The sequence below is a fragment of the Ambystoma mexicanum genome, chromosome 14 (assembly GCF_040938575.1).
Source record: "Ambystoma mexicanum isolate Mex_15411 chromosome 14, UKY_AmexF1_1, whole genome shotgun sequence".
Taxonomy (NCBI): domain Eukaryota; kingdom Metazoa; phylum Chordata; class Amphibia; order Caudata; family Ambystomatidae; genus Ambystoma; species Ambystoma mexicanum.
The window spans coordinates 581,393,481-581,416,461 of NC_090940.1; positions in this window are offsets into that span (position 1 = coordinate 581,393,481).

Genomic DNA, 22,981 nt, shown 5'->3' on the forward strand with positions numbered 1-22,981 from the left:
ACATGGCACTGTCCTCTTGTTGCATTTTGCAAGTGGGTATTCATTTTAGCTGCTTCAATGTGTAACTTCACAAAACTGCATTGGTGGTGTCTGTGTGGGTAGGGATGCACACATTGTGACACTTCCAGGTGAACAATCTCAGGCTGACATGGAATTCCCGGTTCATTCTCCACACATTCAGGATCAGTGTCAGGTTGAGTCATCATTGATTGTCAGATGGAATGTGCCAGGGCAGTGTGCACTCCACAGGGGTGTGATTTCTATGTGAAGTAATTAGCCACTAGCTGTGTACGGGCTGCCTCCCCCCCATGCCCTTTCCCCTCCCATGCGCAGCGGCTGTGCATGTGGTTGGGGATGTGGGGCCACCACCATGTCCACGGCCAGGCCCCGGCGTGTTGCAACGTTGTGCAGGACACATGCTGCCACTATGATCCTGCACACTACTGGGGGAGCGTATAACAGCTGCCCGCCAGAACGGTCAAGGGAGCGAAAGCGTGACTTTAGCACTCCGAATGTGCGCTCCACTATGCCCCTGGTTGTAATGTGGGCTGTGTTAAATCTTACCTGGGGTGGCGTGGTGGGGTTCCGAATTGACGTCATCATGTGGGGGCTGAGAGGGTAGGCACTGTCCCCTGTGGAGGTGGGGATTGGTATCATTGGTGAGGTTGTGACCTTGCTCAGTATCCAACATGCATGCATGTGCAGTGGCATACATACTCACCAAGCAGCCATGTATCGCCATGCCGCCCAGCTTCTAGGTCCCGGCTTAGGGTGGACATTCGGTAAATGAAGCTGTCGTGGGTGGAGCCGGGATAGTTGGCAAATACTGAGGTGATGATTCCCTTGGCATTACATGCTACCTGCACGTTGATGGAATGCCAGTGCTTGCGGTTCCTATAGATGTGCTCAGATGCCCTGGGGGGACGTAGAGCCACATGGGTGCAGTCGATGGCACCTAGCACTTTGGGGAATCGTGCCACTGCGTAAAAATCCAGGGCGGCAGCATGCCTTTCTGCAGGTGTTCTGGGCAGGTATATGTGCCTGCGGACTGATGGGCGTGCAGTCATGATGTTCAAGACCTGGTGTAGGCAGCGTGACTGGGTGGCCTGTGACACCCCACCCACTATGGCACTTGTCCGCTGAAATGATCCAGTGGCTAAGAAGTGCAGTACATTGAGGACCTTCTCCAGGGGGCTGAGTGCTTGGGAGCACAGGGTGGGTGATGTGAGGTCATCCTCCCACTCACTCACCAGGTCCAGTATGATGTGTGGTGGAAACCTGTACCTCCCATACACCTGGTCATCAGGCATCCCGAAAAGGCTGGTTCTGGGTGTGAATATTCTGGCCCTGACTATCCTCCTCCTCCTCCTTTGGTAGCCCACTGCCACTGCTGCTAGGAACGGTATGTTCATCCTGGCGTCTGAGCTTGTTATTGTTAAAGTCCGCAATTTATGCTTAGCGCGTGTTCTAGGTGAGCGTGTGACCCGCGCACCCCTGGAATCCAGTTCCCAGTCCAATAGCGTGTGGAAATTCACACGCACCACGGGATACAGCGTGTGACCCGTGCACCCCTGGAATCCAGTTCCCAGTCCAATAGCGTGTGGAAATTCACACGCACCACGGGATACAGCGTGTGACCCGCGCACCCCAGGAATCCAGTTCCCAGTCCAATAGCGTGTGGAAATTCACACGCACCACGGGATACAGCGTGTGACCCGCGCACCCCTGGAATCCAGTTCCCAGTCCAATAGCGTGTGGAAATTCACACGCACCACGGGATACAGCGTGTGACCCGCACACCCCTGGAATCCAGTTCCCAGTCCAATAGCGTGCGGAAATTCACACGCACCACGTGATACAGGTTCGCTGACATACTTGCGTGTGTAAGTGGCCGCGCACCCATTAAATACACGTACATAGGCCAATCGCGTGTACGCGCACTTTTGTCCAATTACACGCGATGACACTCTGACGTGCAGTATCTCCACGTGTGCCCCGTCATCACGTGCTGAGTGGGGAACACCCGTGCGGGTCACGTCACAGACGCGCTTACGCGCTGAGGGACTCTGGTCCAATAGAATCGCGTATGCGTGCTGACGCGCTTACGCGCTAAGGGCCTTTCCTCGGATTTCACGCTGACGTGCAGGATTTTCACGTGCCAAATCACTCCGTATCAAGCTGGCCACGCGAAAACACACGGAAGCCCACGCTCCTGCCCAGAAGGCCGAGTTACTGCCCCCCAGTGCCCCGAGCAGCCTCCCACGTGCCATCTGCTGCTGCCTGCCTGCCTGCCTGCCTGCTGCCACCGTGCCCTGCCATTTGGTGCCTGCACATCAGCCATCTGCAGGGGTCCAGTTGCTGTGTCCACCCCTGCTGGAACTGAAGACTCCCGACTGGTATTACATCGCTCCACAGCCCAGCCCCAGGACCCAGTTGCCCACCCACACCTGCCTCTGGGGTTGCCATGTCGGGCACTTCCACATCTGGCACCAGTGGCAACCCCAGGCCAGAGGGGCAGAGGGGCACCAGCTTCACTGTCACCGAAGTTGGTGTTCTGGTGGAGCATGTCCTGGGGCAGTATGATGCCCTCTTTGGATCGTCCCGCGCCAGCAAGGAAGGACGGCAGAGGATCTGGGCCGACTGTGTGGTTGCCATCAACGCGGAGGGGGTGGCAACCCGCGACGTCCTGAAGATCAAGAAGCGCTGGGAGGACTTGAGGTCCAGGACCCTTGTGAAGGCCCGGCGCCTCATGGAGGGGGGCCGGGGCCGCATGAGTTCCATCCAGATGAGGGTCCTGGAACGCGTACGCCCAGCGCTCCACGCCCAGATCCTTGAGAGGGAGGCCCGTCTGGAGTTGAGCGGTAAGTGTCCATGCATTACTGTGTGAGACAGGGCATGTTGCGGTGTGCTGGTTCTATGATACTTGCCTGTATGTGTGCCATAGGCCATGTATGCATGTATGTGTGCAGGGACATCATGGTAATGCATGTGCGACCAGTGATGTGTGATGCACATGGTTGTTGCATGTGTTGAAATGCCGCATGGGGAGCCCTATTCAGATTTTGAACATGAGAGCATGCCAGTCTCTGTACCTGGACATGGGTGGGGGTGAGGGATGGGTGCTGATGCCAGGTACATATATGGTAGCCATGTCTGTGTGCCTGACCTGCGTGTCTGTGACTTGTGCATGCCATGGATGCATGACACATGTGTGTGACAATGCAGAGATTCAGTAAAGCAGCCAAATTACCCTTGTATCCGCTGTGTTTGGTGTGTTTGGGGCCAGATGGAGGTGAAGTGTGTGCATGTGATGGGCATGAGGCATGATGCATGTGAGTTACATATCATTGAATGTTTCAAGAGTCCATTGGACATGCATGGAAATGTCCATGGCATGCACCATGCCTGTTACTGTGTGTGTTTTGCCTGGACTGACCCATGTGTTGTGGAGGGACATGATGGAAGTGTACTTTGACAGTGGTGCTCATCTGCTATTGCTTCCTGTCTAGGGGACCATTGTACAGTGCCCTGATGCTTGTGTTCTTTGTCTCCCTCTACGCAGCGGCTAGTGAAGAAGAGGGCGGAGACGGCGCTGTGGAGCAAGGCGGCGGGGATGCCCCCACGGCTGCAGCGGAAGGGGTGGGTGAGCCCCCACAGGGGCCTGCTTCGGTGGGAGACGGTGAGGAGCCATCCAGGTTGGTGGTTTGCACAGAGGAGGAGGAGGCCGCCACTGGGGCACACATGGGGCCTGGTGGGGGCATCCCTGCTGGTGCAAGTGGTGCAGTCCAGGGCCAGGGGCAGGAGGCAGCACAGGTCACCGTGGAGGGGCCTGTGCATGTCGCTGTCCCTGACCCTGTGAGTGCACCACCATGCACCAGCAGGGATGCCCCGTCCCAGGCCTGTCCGCAGGTAGAGGGGATGTCCATGTCACCTGACTCCCCTCCACCTGCGGACGTGGGAACCCCTGGCCGTGCGGAGAAGGTCCTGATTGGGGTCGCGATGCGCACGGCTGTGATTCGTGATGCCGTGCGTGCTTCCCGGGAGGAGCACGCACGTCATCACGAAGTGCACCGTGCCGACGTGGCCCAATTGGGATCGGCCATGTTCGGGGGTTTCCTGCATGTGTTGGCCAATGTGGCGGCTCTCTCCTCCTCTGTGCAGGCTATCCACCAGTCGTTCTCCTTGCCGTCTTCCAGCCCAGATGCCACCAGGGCCCCCTGTGGACCTGACCCGACCAATGCAGCCAGCTCGGTGGGGATCCCATCCCTGCCACAGTCGGGAGTCAGAGATCCAGCAGGGGTGGACACCAGAGCAACTGGACCCCAGCAGATGCAGGATGTGACGGCATCATCGGGCAGGGCACGTGCACGACGGCGTCGGTGGTTTCCATCAGCCTGGATGCCGTCGTGCTGGCACAGGCAGTTGCGTCGGAGGCAGCAGCAGGCTCAACGTGGGAGGCATCATGGCTCGGGGCCATCAACATCAGGGGTGCAGGCATCGGCCGGAGGGCAGGAGAACCCTGGAATGGGAGTGGCTTCCGTGTGGGAGAGGTTGTGCCAGCGGATAGGTGCGGAGCGGCAGCGGGCAGAGGAGGAACGGCTCACGATGGTCAGGGCGGAGGACTCCATGCGGAGGGCGCTGAGGCGGGCTGAGTGCCTCGAGGGTCTTCGCAGGGAGTTTGAGCTTGACACTGCGTTATCCCTGCGGGACCTCGGGGCCAGGGAACATGCCCGCCTCCAAGCCATTGACCAGGAGTTCGATGATGCCCTGGCCCATGACAAAAACCAGTGAGCCGTCCGAATAGCCCGCTGCCTTTGTATATAGTTGTATAGTTAGGGTTAGGTTTCCTTTGTTTTTTTGATTTTTTTTTGGTTGCGATTGGACAATGCACCACTTTTTTGTATATAGTTCACTTTTTAGTTAGTAGTCAGTTAGGTTTAATTTGGTAGGGCTCATGGACCCAGGATGATCTTCTTAATTGGCTTATTTTAATTTTTCAGAATTTTTTCTTGGACATTCATCTTGTTTTGTTTGATTTGCTTTGTGTTTTTTCTTATTTGCTGTTCAATACATATTATTTTTTTAATCTTCAATGTGTCGTATCATCTCATTGCTTTCAGGCATGTCATGTTGGGTGTTTTGTCATTCACTTGCAGCCATTGTGTGTGACAGACATGTGTTAAATTGCATTATTTACATTGGGGGTGTAACATGTAATTGCCTTTGATATGTGGGTGGGTGTGATAGTTGGTTGGGCCTTTTGGCAGGGGAGGATGGGCATTACGGACATGATTGGGGAATGTTGGGACCCAGGTGCAGGGGGGCATGGATTGGACATGGGTGGGGGCCTGCTGGCAGGTCCCACACAGTGCTGGGGGGTGGGGGTGGTGGGAGACATGAGTGGGGGCCTGGTGGAGGGTGACCCTGGTGGCTGGGGGGTGGGGGTGGTGGTAGACATGAGTGGGGGCCTGGTGGAGGGTGACCCTGGTGGCTGGGGGGTGGGGGTGGTGGGAGACATGAGTTGGACATGGGTGGGGGCCTGCTGGCAGGTGCCCCACAGTGCTGGGGGGTGGGGGTGGTGGGAGACATGAGTTGGACATGGGTGGGGGCCTGCTGGCAGGTGCCCCACAGTGCTGGGGGTTGGGGGGGGTGGGGGACATGAGTTGGACATGGGTGGGGGCCTGCTGGCAGGTGCCCCACAGTGCTGGGGGGTGGGGGGGTGGGGGACATGAGTTGGACATGGGTGGGGGCCTGCTGGCAGGTGCCCCACAGTGCTGGGGGGTGGGGGTGGTGGGAGACATGAGTGGGGGCCTGGTGGAGGGTGACCCTGCACTGCTGGGGTGTGGGGGTGGTGGGTGACATGAGTGGGGGCCTGGTGGAGGGTGACCCTGGTGGCTGGGGGGTGGGGGTGGTGGGAGACATGAGTGGGGGCCTGGTGGAGGGTGACCCTGGTGGCTGGGGGGTGGGGGTGGTGGGAGACATGAGTTGGACATGGGTGGGGGCCTGCTGGCAGGTGCCCCACAGTGCTGGGGTGTGGGGGTGGTGGGAGACATGAGTTGGACATGGGTGGGGGCCTGCTGGCAGGTGCCCCACAGTGCTGGGGGGTGGGGGTGGTGGGAGACATGAGTTGGACATGGGTGGGGGCCTGCTGGCAGGTGCCCCACAGTGCTGGGGTGTGGGGGGGTGGGAGACATGAGTTGGACATGGGTGGGGGCCTGCTGGCAGGTGCCCCACAGTGCTGGGGGGTGGGGGGGGTGGGGGACATGAGTTGGACATGGGTGGGGGCCTGCTGGCAGGTGCCCCACAGTGCTGGGGGGTGGGGGTGCAAGGGGACATGAGTTGGTGTTCATTAGTTCAAGGAGACATGTGCCTTTGCTGGGGGGCATGCCCATGGTGGGTGGGCTGCCTGCGGGACATGACCAGGTATGCAGGGTAGTCCCCTGTGGTGTGGGCTGCCTGCAGGGGCCATGGAGGGTGTACAGGGTACACCTGGGAGGAACCACACTGTCAAATCACATGTGGAACTTCACGCGCACCCCTGAAATACACGCGCCCAGGCTGTTCGCGTGTGGAACTTCCCGCGCACCCCTGGAATACACGCGCCCAGGCTGTTCGCGTGTGGAACTTCCCCCGCACCCCTGAAATACACGCGCCTAGGCTGTTCGCGTGTGGAACTTCCCGCGCACCCCTGAAATACACGCGCCCAGGCTGTTCGCGTGTGGAACTTCCCCCGCACCCCTGAAATACACGCGCCCAGGCTGTTCGCGTGTGGAACTTCCCGCGCACCCCTGAAATACACGCGCCCAGGCTGTTCGCGTGTGGAACTTCCCGCGCACCCCTGAAATACACGCGCCCAGGCTGTTCGCGTGTGGAACTTCCCCCGCACCCCTGAAATACACGCGCCCAGGCTGTTCGCGTGTGGAACTTCCCGCGCACCCCTGAAATACACGCGCCCAGGCTGTTCGCGTGTGGAACTTCCCGTGCACCCCTGAAATACACGCGCCCAGGCTGTTCGCGTGTGGAACTTCCCGCGCACCCCTGAAATACACGCGCCCAGGCTGTTCGCGTGTGGAACTTCCCGCGCACCCCTGAAATACACGCGCCCAGGCTGTTCGCGTGTGGAACTTCCCGCGCACCCCTGGAATACACGCGCCCAGGCTGTTCGCGTGTGGAACTTCCCGCGCACCCCTGAAATACACGCGCCCAGGCTGTTCGCGTGTGGAACTTCCCGCGCACCCCTGAAATACACGCGCCCAGGCTGTTCGCGTGTGGATCTTCCCCCGCACCCCTGAAATACACGCGCCTAGGCTATTCGCGTGTGGAACTTCCCGCGCACCCCTGAAATACACGCGCCCAGCCTGTTCGCGTGTGGAACTTCACGCGAACCCCTGATATACACGTAGCCCGCTCCCCCAGACCCGATCGCGTGTGAAACTTCACGCGAACCCCTGTGATGCACGTACCCTGCTGAAATCGCGTGTTAGACTTCCCGCGCACCCCGGTATACACGCACACGTATTTTTTGTCAGCGGGTGTCCGTGTTTGTGGGTACCCCTTTGCACGTCTTTTTTCCTGGAGGGCCACAGTATGGGACATTCATCATGGCAGTATATAGGTGCGATTTGTTGGCGCACCTTTTGGCGCACATTTCTTACAGCCGCAGAGACGCTACCGCCTGCTTTCTTGTGGCGGTCGTGTTTGTGCCTGTGCGCTGGTTTGAGCGTGCGCTTTTTTCCCCTATTCTATTCCATGAATACGTGTTGTAGGCGAGCGTGTGGGCGTTCCGCGCACTTGTGCCCTGTACTTCCCCCGTGACGCCCACGTTTTGGCAAGTTGTTCCTCATTCCGAGTGTTACGCCCGTGTTCCGCCTACTTTTGTTGCGTGCGCCGCGCTATGTGCGATTTTCGCTGTGGCCTGTGCGATTTTCGCAGTGACCTGGCGCACGCTGTTAGATGGCCTGTGCGCCAACGTGCGCCGTGCACTTTTTATCGCACATCCGCTGGTTTTCTCGCGCACGGCCTTCCATGAATCGACGTGCGCTGCTTTTCGTGCGATTTTCGCAATTGCACTGCGATTTTCGCTATTCCACTGCGATTCGCATGTTTTTGCCCACTTGCGCCGCGCTAATTATTCCATGAATCGGCCTCTTAAAGAAAAAATAAAGTGAAAATGTGAAAAAGAAGAAAAGAACCCAAAGTGGGTACATCCAGTCCAAAGAGTAAATCAATCAACATAATCATGAATAACTGATAAACCTACTGTTGATGTAGGAGAACTTGGGAGACTGATTAGGGGTTACATAGAATGGAGCTATATACAAAGGACTTAGTTTAGGCAACATTCATCACCCTAACATAACAGTAAGAATCTAGTATATAGCTTTTTCACCAGAGAAAACAAAATGTTTCCGAACATTTAAAACGCCTGCGCCCAAGGCAATTTGGTTTCAGGTGTCCTCCAGACCAGGGGAGGACATTCTTTCAAAGATACCTTAAAACATGAGAGACCCCAAATTTTCCCACATGCAAACAAATATGCAAATGTAGCAATTTAAACAGAAATCCTCATTCATGCTTTTCGGGTATACCATATCCAATGTATGTATCCACAACATAGAATTGCTATATTAAGCTGTTTCGTTTGAAATATTTTATAAGTTCCTGACAAGGGGATGAGTATTTGTGTATCATCCACGTAGTAAGTGAAGGAAATTCCCATGGCGCTGAGGTGGTCGAACAGTGGCTTTGTATAAATATTGTAAAGAGTTGGGGAGACACAGGTTCCCTGTGGGACACCACAGGACATTGGTGTGGGCTGGGCGGCGGCTTTACCAGTGAAGACTTGTGAGGTTCTATTTTCAAGGGAGGAAATCAGGTGTCCCCTTCTGTACAAACTGAGCTACCAATGTCAGGTGGCGGAGGAGGGTGGGGTGCTCCACCAGAGTGACTGCATCAGGGAGATCAAGTAGCATGAGGAGGGAGAATTTACCTGCATCATTGACTTCATCTACTCGATTCTTTAGGTCAGGGAGGGCGATATCTGTTCCGTGACCATGGAGGAAGCCTGATTGGCAGGGGCTGAGGATGGAGTGTTCTTCCAAGAAGAGATAGGTAATCCTATCTAGGATTTTTAATAGGATGGGGACAGTAGTGAAAGGCCAATAGTTGGTGTGTATGGTTCGGCACAGTGATGGTTTTATTAGTAGGGGGGTGACCGAGGATTCTTTGAGGCTGGAGGGGATGGTGTTGGAAGTGAAGGAAGCATTGATAATGGTGGTGAGAAGGAGAGCGCGGGGCTAGTATGTTGCAATTAGGGATGAGTACAGTGGTGGTCCGGTGAAGTGGGATAGAGGCCTTGCAAATAAATGCCACTCCTCTGCCTTTGCTGTCTGGCCTGTCTTCTCTATGTATAGCACAGCCTGAGGGGATATCAGTGGAGAATGCTGGACCAGCTGCAGGCTTGAACCAGGTTTCATTGTTGGCTAAGGTGTCAAGTCTTTAGAGATTATTATATCATGGGTGTCAAGTGTGTGAGCCGTGTCTAGCATTGAGCAGTGTGCATATCAAAGATTGAGGCTGGACACTGTTCAGAGTAGTGTTGTGTGCAGAGTTTGGCATGAGGATTGAAGGTGTAGTTATGGAGATGCAGGAGTGCATTTTGTGTGCTGATGTTGGGGTGGCAATGACTAGCAGGGGTTGTTGTCGTCTGTCCATTACAGTGACTAATGCATTCTGGGCTTGAGCGAGGCATAGTAGTAGATGCATCACAGATATGGTCAGGCTTGGGGGTCATTTTGGATGAAGGTGTGATAGTGGCATTTTTCTGTGGTGCATATGTCAGTGCGGGGTTACAACCGAGAAGGCCATTAGGTACAGTTATGCTAATGGTGCAGGCTTTGGGCACAGGGTTGGCACATGTGTGATTCTTGTATGCAGGTAGATTGATTTTGCAAACTTTGGGCACAGTGGGCACAGAGCTGGCACATGCATGACTCTTGGGTGCAAGTAGATTGATATTGCAGGCTTTGGGTGCAGTGGGCACAGTCTGGCACAGGCATGATTCTGGGGCACAAGTAGTCTAACAATGCAGGCTTTAGGCCCAGGGCTGGCAAAGGCATGAATCTAGAGCACAGGTAGACTAGCAATGCAGACTTTAGACAAAGGGCTGGCGCAGGCATGAATCAGGGGCACAGAAAGCGTAGCGATACATGCTTTAGGTGCAGGCCAGAAGTAGCCATGAATCTGGGGCACAGGTAGGCTAGCAATGAGGACTTTAGGCACAGGGCTTGTGCAGGCATGAATCTGGGGCACAGGTAGTCTAGCAATGCAGGCTTTAGGCACAGGGCTGCTGAAGGCATGAATCTGGGGTGCAGGTAGGCTAGAATGCAGGCTTTAGGCGCAGGGCTGGTGCAGACATGCATCAGGGGCACAGGCAGGCTAGAATGCAGGCTTTAGGCACAGGGCTGCTGAAGGCATGCATCTGGGGTGCAGGTAGGCTAGAATGCAGGCTTTAGGCGCAGGGCTGGTGCAGACATGCATCAGGGGCACAGGCAGGCTAGAATGCAGGCTTTAGGTACAAGGCTGGTGCAGGCATGCATCAGGGGCACAGGTAGGCTAGAATGCAGGCTTTAGATGCAGGGCTGGTGCAGACATGCTTCATGGGCACAGGTAGGCTAGAAATGCTGGCTTTAGGTGCCGGGCTGGTGCAGGCATGAATTTGGGGCACAGGTAGGCTAGCAATGCACTAGGTGCAAAATTGGTGAAGGCGTGACCCTTGGGCATCAACAAGGTTGTGTTAGTGAAGATCTGGGTGACCCTTAATGCCAGCAGAAATAAGTTGGGTGGTGGGGTGGGGGTGCGTTTTGGTTCTCTGCAGTTGTATAGTTGGTGTTGAAATGTTGTTTGGCATCTTTGCTGAAGGTTTTAGGTGTTGTGTTGGTGCATAGGGCGGCAGGTATGTGCTGTGTGTAGGGTGGGGCGTGTTAGCGTGGCTGTATTGCACTGTGTAGTTATTTGGAGGTAAGAAGGTGCTAGGAATATTACATGGAGGTGTGTGCGGCTGCAAAGCTGGAGTGGTGGCTTGCTCAGAGTGCATCAATGTGGGGGGCAGTGGGGTGGTAGCGGTGTGCAGAGCTACTGGATATGGCTTGGAGTAATTTCTGGCACAGCATAGCACAGGGGATGGGTCGCTATCGTGGTCAAGCCTTTGTGATGCAATACGAGGTGCAGGCTGAGCACGAGGCATAGGAGTGGAGCAGAATAGAGCGGGGAGGAAGGGATTGGGGGAGGGAGTTTGTGGGAGAGCATGATGAGACAAAGTAACATATGGCAACAGCGGGGTCTGCAAATAGGTTAGACTATTCTCACCTGTACTGGCAGGAGAGGGAGCAATTGGCTAGCTGAGGGTGAGGTGGTGATCGATTTGGATTGTAGTGTGATCCGGCGATGTATGCTTGGTGGGAGTCGTCAGGTGGCAACAGCAGATGCAGGGTGGCTCGGCCCACAGGCCATGCACAGACAGACAGAGACAGGGTCGATGGGCTTGAAGCCAGACCTTTTAAAAGAGCTGGTTTTGCCTCCCGGGTCCGGGAGGCTGTTCCATTTATTGCAGTCAATCTCCAATCAGGAGACTGGATGGAAGTGAGCCCCTCAGTTCCTGCAAGGCTGGCTGTAGGTCTCTCATCATCGTTGGTGGCCATTTAAATATGGCATTTCAGCTCCGGCATTGTGCTAGCCATTCCATTGCAGCAAGCTGGAGCACTGATGTTAGGATGCCCAACTGTGTGCAGGGAGGCAGGGCAGGCAGAGACAGGGGATACTTTAGAATACATGAAATCAAGCCAGCTATGTCAGACATTCTTGCATCAATGTCCAAGCTAAAAACCAATAGTGTGCAACATTTTAGAATTAAATCAGTCTGGTAGCCACTGGTCAAAGAAGGGCTCAGCTAGCTGGGGGTTACATTGTTTGACAAGTAGTGATAAAGAAACAAAAACATACAGACACCAGTACTCCTCTGACACAGGAAGAAGAACATCTGCAAACTGCTCACACATACCACGTGCAAAAGCTAAAATGTGATAAACAGTATACTATGCCCCTGCAATGAACTATATGTAAGTACAATGTCCATACAGATAAATACATGAATTATTGCACATTGTTCCAAAATATGAACAACAAACATGACCACCTTAAGTACAACACTTTGTTTCAGTGGCCAGAGGACAGATGATTTGCAATGGGGGGCGGGGGGAGCTAGATAAAATTGATCACTCGGACAGTGATAGAAGAAGAATTGTCCATGAAGGAACAATGTTGATGTATCATGCATAAAGTTTCATTAATGGCTTGAAAGATCATGATGAATGGCATCAGATGGGTTGCGTTTTATTAACTTTCAATGTGTCCATTAGCATTGTTTTATAAATGTTTTCACCAGTTGTATAACAGTGATTGCATTTAGTCAATTTAGAATCATAACTTTCAGATATCTCTAGATCACTTAGTGGTGACCGCCGTATTCGGATATTCCGGTGCATTTAGATCAACATTAAATTCACAACATGTGTAATGCCGCAATAGAGGACTAGATTGTTTTAAAAAGGGCTCGCTCTTTACTGCACCGGCGAGACATATGGAAGATGTCATTGAAGGTCATGCCTGAGTTTCTATGAATACAGGACCCTATGTTGCTGGATGTTTAACATAAGGTCGAAGTAACTAGGCAAAGAGTATGAAACGTTAGTGGGCACGATGAATATAGCATGCTGTGTGCATTGGTTATGTTGCTAATTGGATATCAGGCAATCTTGATCTCAGCAGATTTATAGGTTATTATTTTTTAACTAAACTATGCATCATTGGTGAGTAAACGTTGCAAACGTCGGCAGCTTGTATGGCATCTCCAATGCGCTGTTTTTCAGAATTAAAGAACAACTTTGATCTGATGCAGTTTCAGAGCTAGCCCTACATTGCCTACTCCGGGAGACTGAATAATCCTAACCATGTACCCATGCAGCATGTTTAGTTCTCTAAGCTTTTATTGAATACATTTCAATGATAGGGCTTACATTAAGAGTGCCATTCCCTCCTTATTCCCCACAGAGATTTTAGCCATGAGATGGAATTAAAAGAAACAAGCTCTCTCATGGAATAGTTATTATAAAAGTACTGCTGACCTTGTTTAAATTGTCTTGGGACATTCAGAAGGGTTACCTTTTTTATTGGATTGTGATCTGCTTTTTTGGGGTGTTTCATCAGAATTTGTTTAGGGTGATCTTGAAGACATGGCTTTTCCGAATATGTTGAAACTAGTGAACAACAAATAACTGCCCAATATTAAAGGACTGTTGGAGCCCTTTCATAATGAAACAAGTAGTGTAGCTTTTTGTCTGTCTACACTACTTGACCCTTTATTGTGATACATGAGTTTGCCTTTATATATATATATATATATATATATATATATATATTCAGTGAAAAAACTTTGTTAAAGGGACATTATGGTTAAGTTGCGCTACTAAAAACCTATGAAATTCAGTGAAAAAACTTTGTTAAAGGGACGTTATGGTTCAAACTAAAACCGAAAAACCCCTGAAATTCGGCAGTTATGGTAAGATAAGCAACCATAACTCGCGCCACCGTGCAGTGCTAACACTAACACCCAGGACATCAAAGATGACATCACAAATGTCATTGATGACATCACTGATGACATCACATGGCTGGCTCTCCCTTTTTTTCCTTTACTGACATATCTAAGCAACATAGTTTTCTTCAGTAACAATCAGGAAGTAAAAATTGAAAAGGTACTATATTTGTAGAGTTAGGGTCAAATCATATCATATGAAACATAAATATAGCGGAAGACACAGGCTTGAAAGAGAGCAATCCTTTCTGTGCATGAAGATAATCATTAGAGTTATGAGCACTTTCTCATAGTTTTATTTTCATTACTATACCTTCCCTGTATATGCTCATATTTCTATACTTTGTACTCACACTCCTTTACTTAGGGTTCACTGACATCATTTGATACAAATACATACAGTAAGTAGCAGCTTTGAAACAGAGCAATCATTTCTCTGCATAAAGATAAACAGTTAGGTTATTAACTATTTCTGCTACTACTTCTGCTTTTTTGCTTACTTCTCTGTCCCTGTATATACTCATATTTGTATATGTTGTTGTCTCTTTGTGTTTTGTCTGTAAAAATGTAATTATGTATTAAGTGGGTTTTATTAGCTACTTATTACATGCTTCACAGTACGCAAAACTCTAATAAGAAAGCAGTTATCATTTCATTATTCTACATGGCAAGATTATGAATATTGCACCTTCATCATGTATACTGCACCCACTGCCTAAGTTTCTGCAGGAGTTGCTTAGTATACTGGATAGAACTTCATAATAGAATGCTATTTATATCAATGCATTGCTTAATGGACTAATTAGCTCATGATATGCATTCAAATGATCCTTGACACTTCTTGGTCAACATTATAAGAATCCCTCCTACAGAGTTTTCATGAAAAATAAATGCACATGTGATGTCATCAGTGATGTCATCAATGACATTTGTGATGTCATCTTTGATGTCCTGGGTGTTAGTGTTAGCAGTGCACGGTGGTGCGAGTTATGGTTGCTTATCTTACCATAACTGCCGAATTTCAGGGGTTTTTCGGTTTTACTTTGAACCATAACGTCCCTTTAACAAAGTTTTTTCACTGAATTTCATAGGTTTTTAGTAGCGCAACTTAACCATAATGTCCCTTTAACAAAGTTTTTTTACTGAATTTCATAGGTTTTTAGTAGCACAACTTAACCATAATATCCCTGACATGTAACATAGAACATACTAACCCCCTCGTAGTGATTTTCATGTCCGCGGACTACCGCCATGTCCGCGGACACATTGAAAATCTGAGCCTGGTGAATGTAAATTTAAATAGTGTGCCCCATTTCCCCTTTGAAGTTGGCTCTGAAAAGAGCCGTTTTTTTTTTACAGATGCTTGACAGACACCTGTTATTTTATATTTTTTTTCTTGTTTTTTTTTCTTACTTTACTCCTAAAATCTTCACATAACCTTCTCCAAAGCAACCCTTACATTCCAAAATAGAAATGCATTTCCGGTAAAAGATAAAGAAATGCCATCTTCTTTAAAATTAACAGCATTACTGGCATCAATATTCTCATTGTTACAGAAGAACATACCAGCTCTAAGCATGAAGGCACACATGCCTCGGTTGATGACACACCTAATAATGTTTTGCTGAGGACAAAAAACTGAACTATTGTCCCATATTGCCCTAGGTAGTAATCCAGAAAAAATTACTTTCGCATTTGGAAGGATCTTCATTACGGCTTGAACCAAGCGTTCCAAATCAGCCAACAAAGTAGGGGCCCTGACGTTGCCCAAATGGAAAGCACCATAGTGCAAAACTACCACATGCGGACTGTTCATCGTGGCCATATCCGCACAAACTTGTACAATTCCCTGTACATTGCAATCAGGCACAGTGCTCCACACCACCTCCACTCCTTTCACATCAAAGTTCTTTGCAACATGCCTGCATTCAGCGTACTGCTGTAAACCATGCACAAACATATCTCCGAGCACCAACACCCTGACTTTCTCCACTTCTGCCATCTTCACCACACACAGTCTCTTTCAACACAAATCCACAACCTCGACATCTGATTGGCTGATCCGTACAGTCTTCTTTCCATGTTGGATTTCCTGGAAAAACTTGGATGTACCAAGCCCTGTCCACGAACAGCCGCGGTGTCCGCGGACGGCGTCCACTTTACTCTCTGTGCCATTCCCTCATTGCATGCAGCTAAGCAATCACACAATACGAATAACGTCCTCAGAACACCCCCATTTTGTGAATTTTAGAACATTTCAGGACAATTATCATTTCATTATTCAACATATTAAAATTACAAATATTATACTTTTATCTTGTACTCTGCACACAATGCTATCTTTCTCCATTAGAAGCTCAGTATACTACATAGAATCCCATAATACAATGCTATTTATATCAATGCATCATTCAAAGCACTAATAACGGTATGATATTTATTGCAATATCCTTCACACTTTTTTCGGAACATTATAATAAAAATCCCTAGTACACAAATTCCATGAAAAGTACATACACATGTGATGTCATCAGTGATTTCATCAATGACATTTGCGATGTCATCTTTGATGTCCTGGGTGTTAGTCTTAGCAGTGCATGGTGGTGGCGCGAGTTATTTTTCATAGCTTACCATAACTTGCTATTTTCAGGAGTCTTTCGGCTGTACTTAGAACCATAATGTCCTTTAAACAAACTTTTTTAAATATCACGCAAACAATATACAAACATGGCGTGCAAAAACCAACTTCTACAGATGGCTTTACACAGAATGTTGCAAAGTAAGAATTTATGCTCGTTCACAGTGAAGGTCAGCTGCTTCCATTTTTTTCTCAGGCCCCGGAGAGGCTCACGAAGCAGACTATAAGGTTGTATTGTGTTTTGACCTTGACAGACAGAGATTGTGATGAAAGTCTTCTCTTGAAGGAGTGATGCTAAAACGTAAGAGAAGATAAAGATGAAATTTCTGAAACAAAACCACTTTTATATATTATATCACTATGCGAAAGATCGTTGGCACACGCGGAGTCGTATTTTGGGACTGCACCACTCGTAGACAATGGAAATTGCAATTGTACAGTAAGTAACCCTTTAGATTACTTTATACCAAATATAATTACAATAGTGTAGCATTAAAGACCGCTGAAGTTGAACTTGTTCGTTGAAAGTGGCATAATGTTTTCTACCGCGCACTATCACCGCCGAATTGATCCCCTGTCGTTTAGAGGGCTCTGAAAAAGGCAGACGACACAGGGTGGGTTAATAGAAATAATTTAACCGGTCTATAGGCGGTCAAGTGCTCTACTCGCTGTGCCACTTCACTGTAGCCTGTCAAGTGGCACAGCGAGTACAGCGCTCGCTTTGACATCCGTGCACAGCTTGCTAACGCAAGTTTGAATCCCGGCAAGGCGAAACTCAGCCTTTCATCCTTCCGTGGTCGATAAATGAGCACCACACACCGTGGTTAATAATAAGCACCGCTTACATACCTCACGGTTCTTAGCGCTATATGAATGGGAAAATATTATTATTTTATTATTAACATACTCTGTTGCACTATCTTTGATAGCAAATAGTTTCACGCCCTAATAAATAAAATGATGATTTTTAATGAAGATCGGCTGGTGAGACTAATTTATGTTTTTTAAAACAGGTACGTGGCCCCATTTTGTCTATGTCACGATTTACAGACTCCAGTGGATGGGGTCTTCAACTGCCAGGTGCAAGTCCAAATATGCAACTTCATGACCTTCACCATTTTATGGGACAATCGCCAAGGACCAATATGCCCTTACGCAGTACTAGCGGCTACAAACAACATACCAACCAATAGAGTGGTCTAATGGCTCGTTGTTGGAGCAACCTTCCGATTATCAGAGCAACCATTTACTGCTTTTATCATAAACCAACAGCCTATCTACCGCAAAGGAACAACGCGTGGCTCCAAATAAACTTTTCCTGATCGACAGCAGGGACAATAGCAAAGCGCTGAATATTCACTAAACATTTCATGTGAAATAAATGTACTTTACCAAATGTACAATCCTGCTGTTTACTTTTAAACCACAGTTTCATATTCCGAATTGTGGCGCACTGAGTTGTAAGCTGATCTAACACTCTCGGTACCGCAAAGGAACATCGCGTGTCTCAACATGAACTTTTGCGGATCGACAACAAAGACAAATGCAAATTGCTGAATATTCTCTAAACATTTGATGTCAAATAAATGTACTTTACAACATTTACAATCTTGCTCTTTGCTTTTAAATCACAGTTTCATATTCCGAATTGTGGCGCGCTGTGTTGTGACATAATGTGTGTTGTCTTCTGGGTTCTGTGTAAAGTCACATAGTACTGGAGACGACTGGGCACGTTTCATTACGCACCCTGTAACGTCACGGAGAGAGGCGGGGAATATGAATGCTTTGATAATATCAGGCTTAGGGGCGGGAGATATGATTTAGTGTCGCAAAAGCAAGTCAGCCAGGTCAATAGCGCCAGTCATAGGATTATCACATAATGTCGGCGCACACCAGCCGGATTTATCGTTTCTTTAGTGGACAAAAAGTCGGTTGACGCCCCTAGGAAATTGTACTATTAGCGAACAAAAGGAGTGCTCTTAAAACACTTTCACCCTGACAACGAACAATACAAACAACGTTCTCAGAACACCCCCATTTTGTGTAATTGCAACCATTTCGGGACACTGCGAGTGTTCTTAGAACACATTCAACTAGACAGATTACAATACGGACAGCCTCCTGAGGACACCCCCAGTTTGTGTATTTACGAACAATTAAGTACACCGCGAGTGTTCATAGCTCATTTTTACCTTCCTTGCGAACAAAAATGACACATACTCCGTCCTCTAACACCCCATCATTTAGTTTATTTACAAAAAGTCAGAACTGCCGTGTTCTCCACGGACAAATCGAACGCAAAAAAAAGGTCTAGCACATAAAAAAACAAAACATTGAACCTATCTCATACTCCCCCACCCTCCCCAAACACTCTTACACACCAACACACGGCACTAAATACAATTTTTTATCCACGTTTCACTGCGCTGTACGCGGTCGACTGGGAATACAAGATGGCGGGCGCCACAGAAAATCTGACACGCTCCACGCCCCTCGCCGTCCAATCAGCGAACACGTCGCATGTCCGCGGACATGACGCAAGCCCATGGGCCAATCGGGGTGCTGTCCGCGGAGCGAACAGGGAAGTCCGTCCGCGAAGCGAATGCAGATATCACTAATTTTTTTGCCTTACATTTTGGTCATTTTTAAAAAAACTACTTGACAGATTTACACCAAATTTACAAAAGCACGCTTTTGGGACCAGGCCGCCGCTCCTGCCGCAAATTGGTGTAAATCCGTCCAGCGGTTCGGGCTGTAGCCGTGCGCAAAGTTTTTTCCCATTCAGTCTATGGGAAAAAAAAAGTTTTGGGATCCCCCCTATAACTTTTCCCCCGCTAAACGAATCCTCACCAAACTTTGCAAAAAAATTCAGAGTGACCCAACTACTTTTTTTGCACAGTTTTGTGAGGATCCGTCCCTGGAGAGCAAAGTTATAAGCCCCCCAAAAAGTGCTCTTCCTATGAAAACAGCAACTTAACCATAACTACATGGCCACTACCGTGGCCATTTAATATATATATGTATTCATGCATATACATATAATTGGTATCGTTTTGACATAGTGGTATGCAATATCAAAACACTTTATACATTATTGTACAGTCTAACTGTGTAAAATTGTTAAATGTTGTATATAGTCGGTTTAGACACCATGGGCTTGCTTTCAGAGGTAAATAGAACCTATGGGGGTCTCAGACAGGGCTGTGTGATGGCATTAGTTGCTTTTAACCTATATATTGCTGTGTTTGGTAGAGTTCTAAAGTTTGCAAATCTTCCACTAAAACTGGGACATCTGCAAATTCGCCATCTTGTGTATTAAGATGATAATGTATTATTGGATGACATGCCAGTTGGACTATACAGCAAGTGGTAAAATCTCTTGCCATATACATTTTGTAAACCTTTTTGTTTGCATTTGTAACACAAAACATAACAAATAGCAACTTAAACAACAACAAACATCACATCTCAAGTTGGAGTTCCTATTATTCTTATTTGCTCGATTCATTGCAAGGCCCCCTTTTCCTCTGTCCATGATGTTTGTACGCTACTCTGTGTATTTCACCCGGGTGTGGTGTAGCCGACCATCCCCCCTTGACTCACTTCATCACTTAATCTCCAAGTTTCCTCTGTCATCTGGTTAGTCCTCCTCCAGCTCTCCTGGCTCGCCTCTGCTGTCTCTTTCACCGCTTCCGCACAAGTCCTGCACAATGGTGTTCCATGGCAATACCTTAACCCCACTTTCACCTTTGCCCCTTTTCGTCACCCTTGTCCATACTGATGTTTCGGCAATTGCCCATTTTTGCAGGTCCGCCCACCACCCTCTATCCAGGGACCCGTGCTTGTATTCCACGCCATTGCTACGCGGCATTTCTCCAATATTGTCATCAATTCTTTCATTTTTGCCAAGTGTGCTCTCTGCTTATCCCCCCTTGGGAACAGCCCCAGCAAGTAAGATGCTGGTGACCATGCTTACATTTGGATTCCTCCCTTTTGATGCTCTTTCATTGATAGTGTCCCAAAATTCCATTATTCTCAGGCATGACCAGATCATATGCAACATATCCGCCAGCTCCACTGCGCAGCACGGGCAGCTCCGGGTCTGTCTACTCCCCATGCTAGACATTGTTTTTGGCATTTGATATGCTCTATGTATGAGATAGAGCTGCATCTGTCTGAACCTTGCGTTCCTGGAGACTTTCTTTGCATATCGGTGGGCCCTGTTCCATTCCTCATCCATGAAGGGTTTCTGAAGCTCTTCCTCCCATTTAGGGGTCGATTCATGGAATTAATGTGCGCCGAAAATTCCCGCGCAGAGGTGCCAAAACGTGCGATTCGCAGTAAAAGTGCGAAAATCGCAGTGCAAGTGCGAAAACCGCAGGGAAATCAGCGCACATCGATTCATGGAAGTCCGTGCGCGAGAAAAACATTGGATGTGCGCTGAAAAAGTGCGCGGCGCACAGGTCATACAACAGCGTGCGCCACGGCCACTGTGAAATCGCACATAGCGCGGCGCACATCACAAAAGTAGGCGGAACACGGGGCGTAACACTCGGAATGGGGAACAACGCGTGAAAACATGGGCGTCACGGGGGAAGTACAGGAAGCAAGTGCGCGGAACACCCACACGCTCGCCTACAACCCGTATTCATGGAATCGAATATGGCAAACCAGCGCACGGTGAAAGACGCGCACAGGGCCAAACAAGTACGCCACAAGAAAGCAGGCGGTAGGGTCCCTGCGCCTGAAAAAAATGCGCGCCAAAATGTGCGCTAACAAAAAGCACCCATATACAGCCATGATGAATGGTCCATACAGTGGCTCTCCCGGACAAATGAGGTGCAAAGTGGTACCGACAAACACGGACACCCGCTGTGTGAAAAATAGCGTGTGCGTGTGTTCCTGGGTACACGGGAAGTTCCACACGCGATTGGCCTGGTACGTGTACTTCGGGGTGCGCGGGAAGTTCCACACGTGATTAGCCTGGGTACGTGTACTACGGGGTGCGCGGGAAGTTCCACACGCGATTAGCCTGGGTACGTGTGTTTCGGGGTGCGCGGGAAGTTCCACACGCGATTGGCCTGGGTACGTGTACTTCGGGATACGCGGGAAGTTCCACACGCAATTGGCCTGGGTACGTGTACTTCGGGTGCGCGGGAAGTTCCACATGCGATTGGCCTGGGTACGTGTATTCCGAGGTGCGCGGGAAGATTCACACACGATTTCAGCAGGGTACGTGTATTTCGGTGGTGCCGGGGAATGCTACACGTGATTTGGCCGTGTGGGTCCTCCCAGTTGTTTCCTCTACACCCTCCACGGCCCCTGCAGGCAGCCAACACCACAGGGGACTACCCTGCACCCCTGCTCATGTCCCACAGACAACCCATCCACCATGGCCATGCCCCCAGCCAATCCACATGTCACCTTGCACTACTGATCACCAATACATGTCTACCAGCACCCCCACCCCCCAGCATCCAGGGGCACCCTCCACCAGGCCCCCACTCATGTCTCCCATCACCCCCACCCCCCAGCAGTCAGGGGCACCCTCCACCAGGCCCCCACACATGTCTCCCACCACCCCCACCCCCCAGCAGTGCAGGGGCAGCCTCCACCAGACCCCCACTCATGTCTCCCATCACCCCCACCCCCCAGCAGTGCAGGGCACCCTCCACCACGCCCCCACACATGTCTCCCACCACCCCCACCCCCCAGCAGTGCAGGGGCAGCCTCCACCAGGCCCCCACTCATGTCTCCCATCACCCCCACCCCCCAGCAGTGCAGGGCACCCTCCACCAGGCCCCCACACATGTCCCCCTGCACCCCCACCCCCCAGCATCCAGGGGCACCCTCCACCAGGCCCCCGCACATGTCCCCCTGCCCCCCACCCCACAGCATCCAGTGGCAGCCTCCACCAGGCCCCCACTCATGTCTCCCACCCCCCCTAATCCCAGCATCCAGGGGCACCCTCCACCAGGCCCCCACTCATGTCTCCCACCACCCCCACCACCCAGCAGTGCAGGGGCAGCATCCACCAGCCCCCCACTCATGTCTCCCATCACCCCCACCCCCCAGCAGTGCAGGGCACCCTCCATCAGGCCCCCACACATGTCTCCCACCACCCCCACCCCCCAGCAGTGCAGGGGCAGCCTCCACCAGGCCCCCACTCATGTCTCCCATCACCCCCCCCAGCAGTGCAGGGCACCCTCCACCAGGCTCCCACACATGTTCCTCTGCACCCCCACCCCCCAGCATCCAGGGGCACCCTCCACCAGTCCCCCACACATGTCCCCCTTCACTCCCACCCCACAGCATCCAGGGCCAGCCTCCACCAGGCCCCCACTCATGTCTCCCACCACCCCCACCCCCCAGCATCCAGGGGCACCCTCCACCAGGCCCCCACTCATGTCCAACTCATGTCTCCCACCACCCCCACCCCCAAGCATCCAGGGGCACCCTCCACCAGGCCCCTACACATGTCCCCCTGCACCCCCACCCCACAGCATCCAGGGGCAGCCTCCACCAGGCCCCCACACATGTCTCCCACCACTCCCATCACCCAGCAGTGCAGGGGCAGCCTCCACCAGGCCCCCACTCATGTCTCCCACCAACCCCAGCCGTGCGATTTGCCTGGGTACGTGTATTCCTGGGGTGCGCGGGTAGTCTCCAATGCGATACCATCAGGGTACGTG